This window comes from Periplaneta americana, chromosome 9 (genome assembly GCF_040183065.1).
Source record: "Periplaneta americana isolate PAMFEO1 chromosome 9, P.americana_PAMFEO1_priV1, whole genome shotgun sequence".
Lineage (NCBI taxonomy): Eukaryota > Metazoa > Arthropoda > Insecta > Blattodea > Blattidae > Periplaneta > Periplaneta americana.
The window spans coordinates 19,175,180-19,187,556 of NC_091125.1; the positions used below are offsets into that span (position 1 = coordinate 19,175,180).

Below are 12,377 nucleotides of genomic sequence, written 5' to 3' on the forward strand. Positions count from 1 at the left end.
ATATATATTTTCAGATTCTGGACCCTTCTTTGTCACTATTAGAAGCAAGACTGTGAACATCAATAAGATGCATCCGATGAAGTTCGGTAAATGGCTATACACTAATAATTATGACGTTTTGCAAATTTTCAAGTCAGGATTTAATCAACTTGAAATACACTTTACTTCAGCCGACCAGGCTAACAAATTCCTTGATTCTGATTTCGATGAGCTGTTTCAGACGAAGTCATTCATACCCAATTACAATATCATGGTGCATGGGATCATTGGTGGAGTTGACCCAGACATTTCAATCACGGATATTATAACCAATATTTCGGTATCTGAAGAATTTATGGTCACAAACGCTTACCGCCTGAATTATAAATCCACGGACGAGAATGGAAAAACGATTTACAAACCTTCCTCTAAAGTTAAACTTATATTTCGATCACAGAAACTCCCTCAATACGTGGTCTTATATTATCAGAGACGTGTAGTGCATGTATATAAGGAGCAAATTATACAATGCAATAATTGTGGATTATTAAATCACAAGTCCAAGTTTTGTCACAACGCTATTCATTGCATGAAATGCGGAGGCCCTCATACCACAGCTGAATGTCAATCAGAGAAACCTTGTTGTGTAAATTGCAAACAGGCCCATTATAATACGGAGTTGGATAAATGCCCGAATTATAACCTAGAAAAAAATATTGCCGATACCATACAAAGTCTCCCAGTATCCAAATATCAGGCGAAACAAATATTTAAAGGGCACACTACTTATGCCACTATCCTTAGAACGAACAATAACACTCAGGGTAGCCCAGCAGCTAACTTTCCGCCCCTTCAGACATCAGCACCAATCTCGCCAAATAGTAAACCATCATCTCACAACCCGTGCAATGCTAACAGTACCCCGAAACCCCATACATCTGACAAGAGAGGGTAACGAAAACTGCCTTACAATACTACAGGCTACAATGTTGCTGAATATAAACGGGCACTCAAAGACAACTTTGATCATCCAAGATCTAAAAATCTAACATAGGCGTCAGGAGGGGTAAATATGAGACAAAATCAAAACTTTAATGTTTTTAAACAGAAAGCAAATAGTTAAAATTTTGGTAAATTATTAAAATGATGGTAAACTGCAAGTTGAATTCAATTTTATAAGTAATATTGCTTCAATTTATATATTTTTTCATCAATAAAATAAAAAGTGTCTTTTTTTTTACCCACCAAATGGGGTAAAAAGAAGACAGTTGGGGGTAAATAAAAGACAGCATTCAATCTCCATACCTAAGAGAGCTACAGGAATGGGAGTGCAAAAATAAGACACAGCAGTTTTTTTTTAAGTATAGTATGCTGAACAAACTTTTAATTTTCATTAAAAAAAATACATTTTTATAAGAAATAAACAAACCCATGAGGCATTTTAGACGCTGATTTATGTTTATCTTAGTTTAGTTCAGATAGTATTAGTATTAAACAAAAATGATTGAAAAACATTCCAGACAACCTGCACATATTAGGCCTACTTTTCACACACATCAACTGGCTGTGCGAAGCAATATTGCATATGTTGTCCAGTGCAAGACATAAATGGTACTGGAAGTATGCCTATAATATCATTTTTGTGAATTAGTGACACATCTGCTTCATTCAACTTGAAAAGAGTCTTATTTCCAGATATCATATTCATACACATTACATCATACTCATCAGTTACAGGATATGTTTTCTGCACAACACAAACATATTTATAAATAACTGTTTTTCTTTTACCGCCTTTAAACTGAACTAACACATAATCTCCAATCTTCACTTCATTTGGCTCAATCACCTCACATATTTCTGCAGGTTCATCTTCTAAGAGATCAATGTCCTGTAAACTATCACCGCTTTCCAGCCATTCTTCATCCTCAGAAGTTCCAGGATCTTTTGGTATGTTTCTCTTCTGCTTTCCTAACTTAGTTTTTCTGTTTCCTACAGGTTTAGGTCTACCATTTTTCAGTTTGCCACACTTGTTCTTTATCAAAGTCATATCCTCTTCTGACGTAACAACTTCACTATGTTGTTTTGTTTCAGGAATGGGAGTAGTCTTTTTAACTTGTAACAGCAAATCTGCAAAAGTGACACTGCTCTTTCCACAGTTTTGCTCAAGAGAACTGATAGGTTCAGGCCCATCTGATGTATTTGAAGGTCCTGGAAGAGGCTGTGACTTGCTAATGAGTGATGCAATTGTGATAGGAGGCCTATTTGATATATTCGAAGGCCCTGCAAGAGACTCTTTTCCAACAGGAGATACCGTTATGGTAAGAGTTCCAGGCTCTGATGCATTTGAAGGTCCTGCCATAGGCTCTGACTCTCTAACAGGTAATGGAGTTGTGGTAGGACTAACTACCTCATTTGTATGGCCTGTTTGTATAGTCATTGCATAATATTTTTCTAATTTACCAGGATCTAAACGATGTTTTGGATATTTCTCTCTGTTACAAGCAAATATCCCTGTTGAATTAAACCCTGCTGGGATAGTTTTTTGTGAAATGCTTTCCTCCCATATTCCACACAACAAATCCACCATTTCAGATCGAGATGTTTTCCTCATATTAAGGCGCTGCCACTCTTGTAGTCTTTCATTCCACATATCCTTCAGAGGTTTGAAGCATGCTTTGTCCAGTGGCTGAAGGGTTTCTGTTGTGTGTGGAGGAAGCTTTAATATGGTAATATGTTGCTCTCTAGCTTTTTCTAGAGTTGTCAGGTCCAAATGTGATAGATATCCATCAAATATTAATAGCAAAGGCCTTTCTTTAACCAGACTACATAATTTTATAAACCAATCTTGAAAAATGACTGAAGTCATATACCCTTTGTCAAAACTTGCATAAAAAGTTCCTTTTATGTCATGTTTTCCTTTCCTAGTTGTCCACAAGTGCTGACCAGTAAAAATTATTAATGGAGGAAGCACTTTTCCATCTGCTGAACAACAAGCAAGAATGCTAGTGTTGTCTTTGCCGGATCTTTGTACATTCTGATGTGCCTTCTGACCTTTACCAGCAACACATTTCAATCTTACAGGATTACTGCAAATGTAAGTCTCATCCAAATTATAAATATGAGATGGCTTACCCCCAATGCCTAATGAAGCAGTGACTTCTTCTAATCTATCATAAAATTAATATATGATAAATGGATCGGCAGTGGTTGTTCTTCTGTTCATCTATAATTTCTCCAAATTTCTAATGCTTAGGTTATGTCTTCGTAAGAAATTAGTCATCCAATCCTTTCCTGGCCTTCCTGTGTTGCTATTAAAGGGTGTACTGATGTTATTTTGGGAAACATAGTCAGCTACTACATTTTTTATTTCCTTAGTGGTTAAAGCAAATCCCCACTGAGCCATATCCCTTAAATGCGAAGCCAGCTTTCCTTCAGCCTCTGAACTTATTGCTGTCTTTCTTCCACGTTTCTGCAACATCTGTCCAGAAATACGCCTACTTAATAATGATTTATCTAAATTGTACTTTTTTGCAATGTTTCTCAGTGAATCTTTCTTTTCTTTCCACTCTCCCACAGCACTCTGTGCATCATCTTCATTGATTTTATTCTTTTTCGCATAAGACCTAGGCATTTTTATAGGTTAGACCTAGGCAGTACACAATGCTAGTCAACCTGCAACAAATGATACAGCCAAAATAGCAATGGTTCCAAAAGCACCAATAACAATATCACTGCGAATAATTGCACATGCTCTCACCTGACTGTCTTCTTTTTCCCCCTCTTCAATATTTTCTTTTGAAACTGAATTTCAAATCTTCAAACAACACCATTTCTCTATCAACTCTGCAGCAAACTAACCAGAAAGCACTATGACTGCTGTAAAGCCTGGTAACAGTTCACCCAACCGTGTAGATACAAAATAACTAGGAAAGTTTGGAGGGAAAATTTGAATTTGTTCTACGAAAATTAGTATGCATGCATTTCCCCCTAGCCCCCCAAATTCATTAAATATTTTTTTACATTCTTTATCTTGTAAAGGATGTTTCTATACTTACTGAAGAGTGTTGTAAATTAAATATATATTTTTGTCTACTAAAATATACGCATAATAAACTTGTTTTACCCCACTTTCTCTGTGTCTCATATTTACCTCTCCTGACCCCTATGTGACTAATCCCACATCACCTAAGCCTTCTCAATCTAATTCTAGGACAACTGCATACCACAGCGAAGAGATAGAACACAATTCACAGGAATTGTCAACTACTCAAAAAGAGGTTCAATCTCAAAAACGAGTCTCTACTAAGCTAAATAAAACTCCATTCATTGCCTTTATTAATAACATTATACAGGAAGCACCTGACTATATCAGACCCTAGTTGGAAGATTTGAAAACTATTTTTGCATGGATAGACTCCAAATCCTATATTGGAATGCCAGAATTCTAAACAACAAGATTCATGACATATCATACTTGGTATCCAAAAAATTTTATCATATAATCATTATTACAGAGACTTGGTTTCAAAATTATCGACAACAGAACATTAAATCCTACCATTTAATCTCCGCCAACCAGGAACATATTGGAGGTGGTGTCGCAATGTATATCCACAAGTCTGTTCACCTTACTAAGAAATATGAAATGTTTAATATTAATAATAAAATACAAATCATCTCTATCACAGTCAACAATATAAGTATCATGGGTGTATACTGAAAACCCAGGGAGAATATATCATTACACCAATGGAATCATATTTTAACAAACGTTTCTACTCTTTCAATACTAATATGTGGCGATTTTAATATAGCCAACTTTCATATGCATAGACGAAGGCAGCAAATCCATCATCCTCTCATAGAATTTGCTATATTACATGATTGGCAACTTGCATCTGAACATATTTTAACTAGAAAAGGAAGATGGGGTCAGGATGATTCTCAACCAGACTTAATTTGGTCATCCGAAGACTTACTACAGCATATTAATATTAATAAAATTTTGGATACTATGAATAGTGGTCACTATCCGCTTGATATAGATTTATACTTAAACCAAGCCATTTTCCTCAATCAACCTAATCCAGCACAACCCAGACATATTAATAGTAACAGGGTGGATGAGATAATATCTAAATTACAGAGTGTTCAGGATACAATAAAGGATTTTGACGACATACATAACTTGTTAATAGAAGAATGCCGGAAATGTCCTCTCTCTAAACAATCTGCTAGAAATAAAACTCCTCCCAAACCACCTTGGTGGAATGAAGCCTGCAACAGAGCAGTCGCCAAACAAGAGGGTTTGATATATGAGAGGAGTTCATAAGCCGGATTAAGTGTAATCTGTCAAGAAGCTTCTCTCAACTACCAGAGGAGCGCCACAAGCAAGCAAAAAATTGCGGGAATTTCAAAAGACTTCTCTTCACCTGCCCTGTATAGCCTATTATTATTTTATTACTTATAAATACTCTGCACCTCTCTGTTATATTAATATTTATATCAATGTTTGAAATATAACCATCCCTATTAATATTTTGATTTTTTGTCGTTGGAATGAAGATCTCGAGCCAACACCATCAGCATTTTCAGATCGTGATATGCCAGGAAGTGAAGGAAGGAAAAGGATTGTGAAATATGAAATGAATTAGACATGACCTACCAAATCTGTCGTGGTTAGAATGCATTAAATTTATTTAGGTAACAATATTTTTTTCATAAACATACAATATTATATTTTGTTACAATTAACTTCTACAGTCTTATTGCAATACAGAAAGATTTCATGATCCTATTAGTGCAATAATAATTACAATTAACAACATCACAGGGAAGTGTTGTATAAAAAAATCATATGTATACTTGTCTATTGGAAATCGGAGATTATTTCATAAAAAATGTAAAGGCAGTTTATTTAATTTTCTTCAATTTCTAGATATATTATTAGAGTTATTGTGTTATCATCCTCAGTAGAAATCGAAGTCTGCAATGCTGTATTCTTAAAGTCTTATACAAATATATATTGATGTTGCAAATAAGCAGTTACAATGTGTGTGTGTTTTGCCTTGTGATAACATAGAAGGCTAGTGTAACTGTCATTGTGTTTAAATTATATGAAATGTTAAATATGATATATGCAGTACCTTTCACAAGCTTTGTTTAGTGTGTCGAGAAGATAGCTCCTGTGTTTTATATACAACCCTGGCCACAATGTGTATTACACAATAGCGCATTACCAGGATCACTTTCTGCATCCAGTTTCACAAGCACATGTAAAGTCAAAAAGGCACACAGCTCTTCAAATCTTCGTAATGAAATTTTTATTCTGATACACCATCAGTGCTAAGAGGAACACCTAGATGAAGAAGCTTGACATTGCCCCAGAAGTTTCTCCACTTAGAATGCAGACAGAAATAGTTGAACAACATTCACTCCCGTTCTCTTCTGGAAAGACAGTAACACCAAAAAGGAGGAAAATTCGAAGTCTTCGCATCCAACTGTACCGCTAGAGTATGGAAAGGGAAAACAAGGTACGAGAAGAACTGAAGACAGAACAAGCCCTGTGCACAATGAGGCAAGTTGTGCCTAAGCAATTACATGAACCAATAAAGAAATTGTACAGCTCTTGTTCACAATTTGCTCAGGGATGTCACTGCTCATCAGAATTGAAATGTAAAACCCTTAATATTTACTTACAAAGTCCAAGTGCAACAGAATTTTCAGAAAGTCATTGAAATTTCCTTCTGAAGCCATACTTCTACATAAGTTTGCTAAATATACAAATGATGCTGATTTTGTGAGAAAATATTATATGAGCTAAAATATGCTTGTGACAAAATGACTGCCAGGTGAGCCGCGCTGTCACATATGCAATGAAATGCCACTAAATATCAGTTTAACTTGTAGCAATAATAATGAGGATACTGTTGATGGGTTTGGAAACACTCATTATCAGGTAAAACTGCAAATCAGGTGCTTGTGTGTGTTTACGGCAACTGGTCTTTGTCATAATTACAAGCAGGTACAGAATTAGTTTTTAACAAATTCCGGTACTCCTGATACATATCTAGTAGACTTCATTTTCAATGCAATTCAGACATTACAGAATGTTGGCCTTAAGGTAATAGCAACTGTATATGAGCATAGGCTTAATAATCAAAAAGCTTACATCTTGCTTGGGGTAAAGCCAGATCAACCATTCTATTCAGCAAATGGTCAGATAAGAATTGTTTAATTTTTTTACACAAACCATCTCTTAAAATGTACACGAAACATGTCGAAAAAGTATAATGCAATAGTTCAAGACCAATATAGGAAAATGGAAACACGGACATTAAGCCATGCAGTAGCTGCAGACATTTCCTGCTAGCCAAGACTGGCAGTACATGCAGGAGATGCAACACATAGAGCAGAATTTGTAGGAAACATGGACAAGACATTTGATTCACTGAATGGAAGTACAGTTTTCGAGAATAGGAAGACAGTATGTGCGGCTGTGGAAGAAAAGTCTATGCATGTATTCACCTGGAATGAAATGTTGAATTTTTAGTAGTGTCAATTTTATAAATAGTGACAAACTGTGCATGTGCCATCCACATCTCGTTGAATTTATGACTTAAATGGAGCAAAATTACTATGGGAAGTTGTTAAAAATTTACACTGATATGCACTCGCTCTAAATTTGGAGTATTAATCAAGATTATTTAGAGATTTACTTTTGCATAATTAGAAATAAGGATGGTAGAACAAGCCAGATAACTCTTCCTGCAATGATATTCAGTACAGTAATCGGGCATTGCTGCTTAAAATAATGTAATGTTCTAGTAACAAATGAAATTGTGAAAGAGGTTAATAGCTGGTGAGGGAATCTTTTAATTTCTCCGATGTTGATAATGAGATCGTGAATGCAAATGCATTATAATATATTCCTGGTTATATTGGTAAGAAGGCATGTGATGCTAAACAGTGTGTTTATTGTCGTGCAGCTCTTTCAGACAATGAAAAATACTTACAAGAGGGCATAACATTCATGTTCAAAGAATATGAAAAAGTAAATGAAGATCCTCAGTTGCCCTCAACGCATTTATTAGAATGTGTAACACTGATGACCAAAATGTTTCATAACAGCTTAGAAAATCTGCTGTCAGACAATGATATAATAAAGCAATTTAATGAGCTTTATTCATGATAGTGTTAATTTTGATTTTCTTTCACACTGTAACTTCGAATGCAAAAATTATTTTTTTTTCTCACTATAATGTTAAATCAATGCAAGACTCAGAAAACTGAATGAAAATATGTCTTCTGATAATATCAAAAACAAAAAAACAAAATTCATCTTGCACCAATAAATTGCTAACATTAAATAGCATAAATGTAATATGATCTGAAATCATATTACATAAAACTCCATTTTATTGATGCAGGACTTTTTTCATTTTCTTTCCTTCCTTTCTGTAATCATCACTTGACAGATTTTCATTCATTCGCCGTAATCTTGCATGAATCAGCACTCTTGTGAACAACGAAACCAAATATCTTTTACAATCAGAATTACAATTAGGTGCAAGGAAATCAAAACAAACTTCATCCTGAATGAGGCTAGTAAATCTCTGTACTACATCAGACATAGAAATCAGGTTTTTGAAGTTATTATCAAACTTATGTGTCATATCTTCAACACATTTAAGTAAATTCGCTGAAGGATATTGGAGAACATTCGTAACTTTTTCATATTCCTTAAAAATAGGAAATGTTATACCAGCTGGGAGGACTTTTTCAGAGTCAAGAACAGTTGTGCAACAGTAATTACAGCACTGTTTTGCAGAACAGAGCTTTTTGGCAAGATAACCAGCAACATAAAACATAGCATTGCTGTTAACAAGATCATTACTCAGGTCAGAGAAATTACAACTGCGTGCAATGAACTGATTCACCTCAGAGTTTGGTGGGTTAACCACCATCTCACAACTAGTACCTGTTGACCCTATAGATGCTAGGACAACATCATAGTCAATTTCACAATTTCCCTTGTCACTACATATTAGCATATTCTGGGCAGCAACTGCTCGGAAAGCATAACAAAAGTCGTTACACGAAGGGTTGTCTCTATTACCACCTTTCCTTCTGATTATACAAAATGTGTTTTCCAAACAATTTTGGTTTATCCTCCCCATCAAAAGTGAGTGCATGCCCTCTTTCTTAGCAACCTCCCACAACAATTTTGCAGCATAAAAATGTTGTACCCAACCATATGTGGATGGTGCATGTATTGTCTTTCCTTCAGTATTTATAAATTGGACAGACTGAAAAAAACTCGCCATTTCCTCCCAGACTCCATGGCGGCTGGTACCTTCCTTCACTGCACCACATAATGGCTTCATAATGTCCGTCATCACTCTGCCATTTAATGAATCAAAAGCTTTATCCACATAACCTACGAATTTTCCAGTGTGTACTCCTCCTTCAAGCATCCCAAAAGACGACATCGTGAGAATGGCTGCAGCAAACAAATGACTTAAAACTCTTGCTGCTGTGTGCACCCTCGTAACTCTGAAACCAGACACATAAACATCTTTATCAGTTAGTTTAGTCGCACGAAACTCATTATCTTTATCTGAGTTATATAACTGCACAATGTGCTCCCATTTTGCAGTGTAATTATCGTAAAACTTAGCAGAATACTTTTTGAACATGTTTCGTGTACTTTTAATCGAGTGTGGACTGTCAAAAAATGGTACAATTTTCCTGTCATTTATTGTAAAGGAGGGCTGATCTGTAGTAACTTCCAATAAATGATACGCCTTTTGATTGTTAGAGCCCTGATCACAAACAGTAGCTACTACTTTTAAACCAATGCTTCTCAGCTTCTCTATTGCTTTGACAATGAGTTCAACTCATGTATTGCTAGGGGTGCTTGAATGTGCTAAGAAATAGCCCAGAACTTGTTTGTAATTACTTCAAATATCTCTAACCATAAACACAAGACCTTGGTTGGCAATTCTATCTGATGAATAATTGCCAGAATACCTCTCAAAGCCATCTACGATGTCTTCATTACTATTGTAGCACAAGTTTGCTTTTAAAGACATTTCATCCCACATAAGGCAACACAGTTTGTCAGTCTCAGTTATCTTACTACAGGCATTCCTTAGTATGTCAAATAGTTTATCACTAAAACCATCATCAGTGGTAACTAAAATTAATGACGATCTGGACTCAATCTGGACATGGACACGGAAATTACGACTTAAACTAAATCCAGAAAAATCATAGTCAATCAATGTGGGCCATTCACGTTTGTTAAGCACTATTACCATACCAAATTTGTCCCCGATTAAAATATACGGCACCGAAATTCCGTTCAGTGAATCAGTAAAGAATCCAGGTGTTTATGTGGATAAAAGTTTAAATTGGAACAGTCAAGTTTCAGAAACCTGCAAAAAAGTATTCTCATTAATACACTCGTTTAGGCGATTGAAGAATTTTCTACCCTTTTCCATGAAAAAAATATTAATGCAAACACTCGTGATGCCCCACTTCGATTACTGTGATATTCTGTTTACTGACCTAAGCGTTACTTCGGCGCAGAGACTACAACATGTTCATAATATGTGCGTCCGTTTCGTCTGCAATATTCGCCAGGCTGATCACATAACACCATCCCTCGAAATGTTGTCCTGGCTCCGTCTAGAAGATCGTAGGAAAATCCACTGTCTTTCCCTTCTCTTTCACATATTGCATTTCTCCACTCCTGTCTATCTTGCGCCTCGTTTTCAGAATTTATCCACCCATCATAACACATGATCACAACACTCCTCAATGTTATCCATTTCCTCCCACCGAACATCCTCATATTCGTCTTCTTTCACTGTGGCTGTTCCTCAGCTTTGGAATTCCCTACCGAGTAATGTCAGGGACTGTCAGACATTAAACCAATTTAAGAATACGCTAACAAAATATTTTTCTAACAAATCTTTTAACAATAATAGCTGTTTCAGGTTTCTCAATGTTTAATGGTTATATATATATATATATATATATATATATATATATATATATATATATATATATATATATCACAATTAAATATCTAAATTATCTCATTATTATTATTATTATTATTATTATTATTATTATTATTATTATTATTATTATTATAACTATTTCTTACCAATGTTTATTATTGTCACACTAACATTACTTATCCAACTTTAATTATTTACTTTCATGTTGTTTTATGGTCTAGATATTAATGTAATAACTATGTAAGCAATTGTATTCAATTAGAATTAGAGTCTGGCTGGGCGGAAGAGAAGGCCTACTGGCCTTAGCTCTGCCAGATTAAATAAATACATAAATTATTATTATTATTACTATTATTATTATTATTATTATTATTATTATTATTACTTTTGCAATACTCTAAGCAATGGAGGCTTTGAAGGGAAATTTAATAACTTCCTAATCATCCTATAGGAACTTGGGCTCTGTAAATAAATGTTAAGAGCCTTTGTTTTCATTTCTAGTGACCACCAATTCCTCTGTACACACCGTGCATCTGAAGAGATACAATTTCTTACTGGTTGATATAATGGCCCAGGAACCTTACTCTTTATACATGCAAGGGCAATGTGTATCTTCGGTTCTTTCTGCGTAGTCTTGAGAACTCTTCCTCTCGAACGATGCAATTGTACTCAAAGATGCGAATCTTTCTCCTCTTTGGTGTTAGGTCCCGCAGAATCTGTATAAAACGAAACAACAGAAAATATATAATTATAAACTAACAGTAAGAGTAAGCAGGCCTATAACACCACGAATAGAGGGTGCAGTTATGGGGTCTACTAAGCCCAAAACAGGCTACTTATCTTTTCCTATAAATAACAATTACATAATCTTCAATTTTGACAGAATATACTGTATGTGTGTAGTTCTGAAGCATTGAAATTGCATATCATCGGCTTATTTTAAAAAATCTTGTAACTGCATTTCAGAAAATTGCACATAAGAACTTTTTATTTTTATACCCAGCTAACAATTGTTATGCATTTGTTGTATACAAAAAGTAGAAGCATTTTCATACTAACGAGGTGTTATCAGGAGACGCATTTTAAAAAATAATAAATTTTGACTTGGTTTTAGAAGTAAGCTGATGATACCTAAGAAGTATATGGTTACCTTGACCGATGGAGATAGCCTGAACTTTGCAAGGTATGGCTTCTCTATTCAAATGTGTGCAGAGGGTACTTGTGAAGTACTTATCTTCAAAATGGTCCGCACACACCGAAAGCTGTTATGCAATTTCTTGGGCAGATTCACCTTTAGGTCTTCTCTGCCCATTGCTTCTAGCCATCCCTTGTATCTGAAATAAAAAAGGGAAATAAAAATAATAG

At 35.1% G+C, this 12,377-nt stretch overlaps 1 protein-coding gene across 10 annotated transcripts in view; it reads left to right on the top strand.

Annotated features, from left to right (window-relative positions):
- Positions 1–12,377, top strand: part of LOC138705813 (uncharacterized) — a 219,674-nt gene that overhangs the window by 83,605 nt on the left and 123,692 nt on the right. Inside the window, exon 7 of one of the 10 annotated variants that reach the window (XR_011333814.1) lies at positions 2,074–2,300. The exons of the other annotated variants lie outside the window; for them this stretch is intronic. The gene's annotated coding sequence lies outside the window, so the exon portion shown is untranslated. The remainder of the gene's footprint in view (positions 1–2,073; positions 2,301–12,377) is intronic. 10 annotated transcript variants of the gene reach the window in all.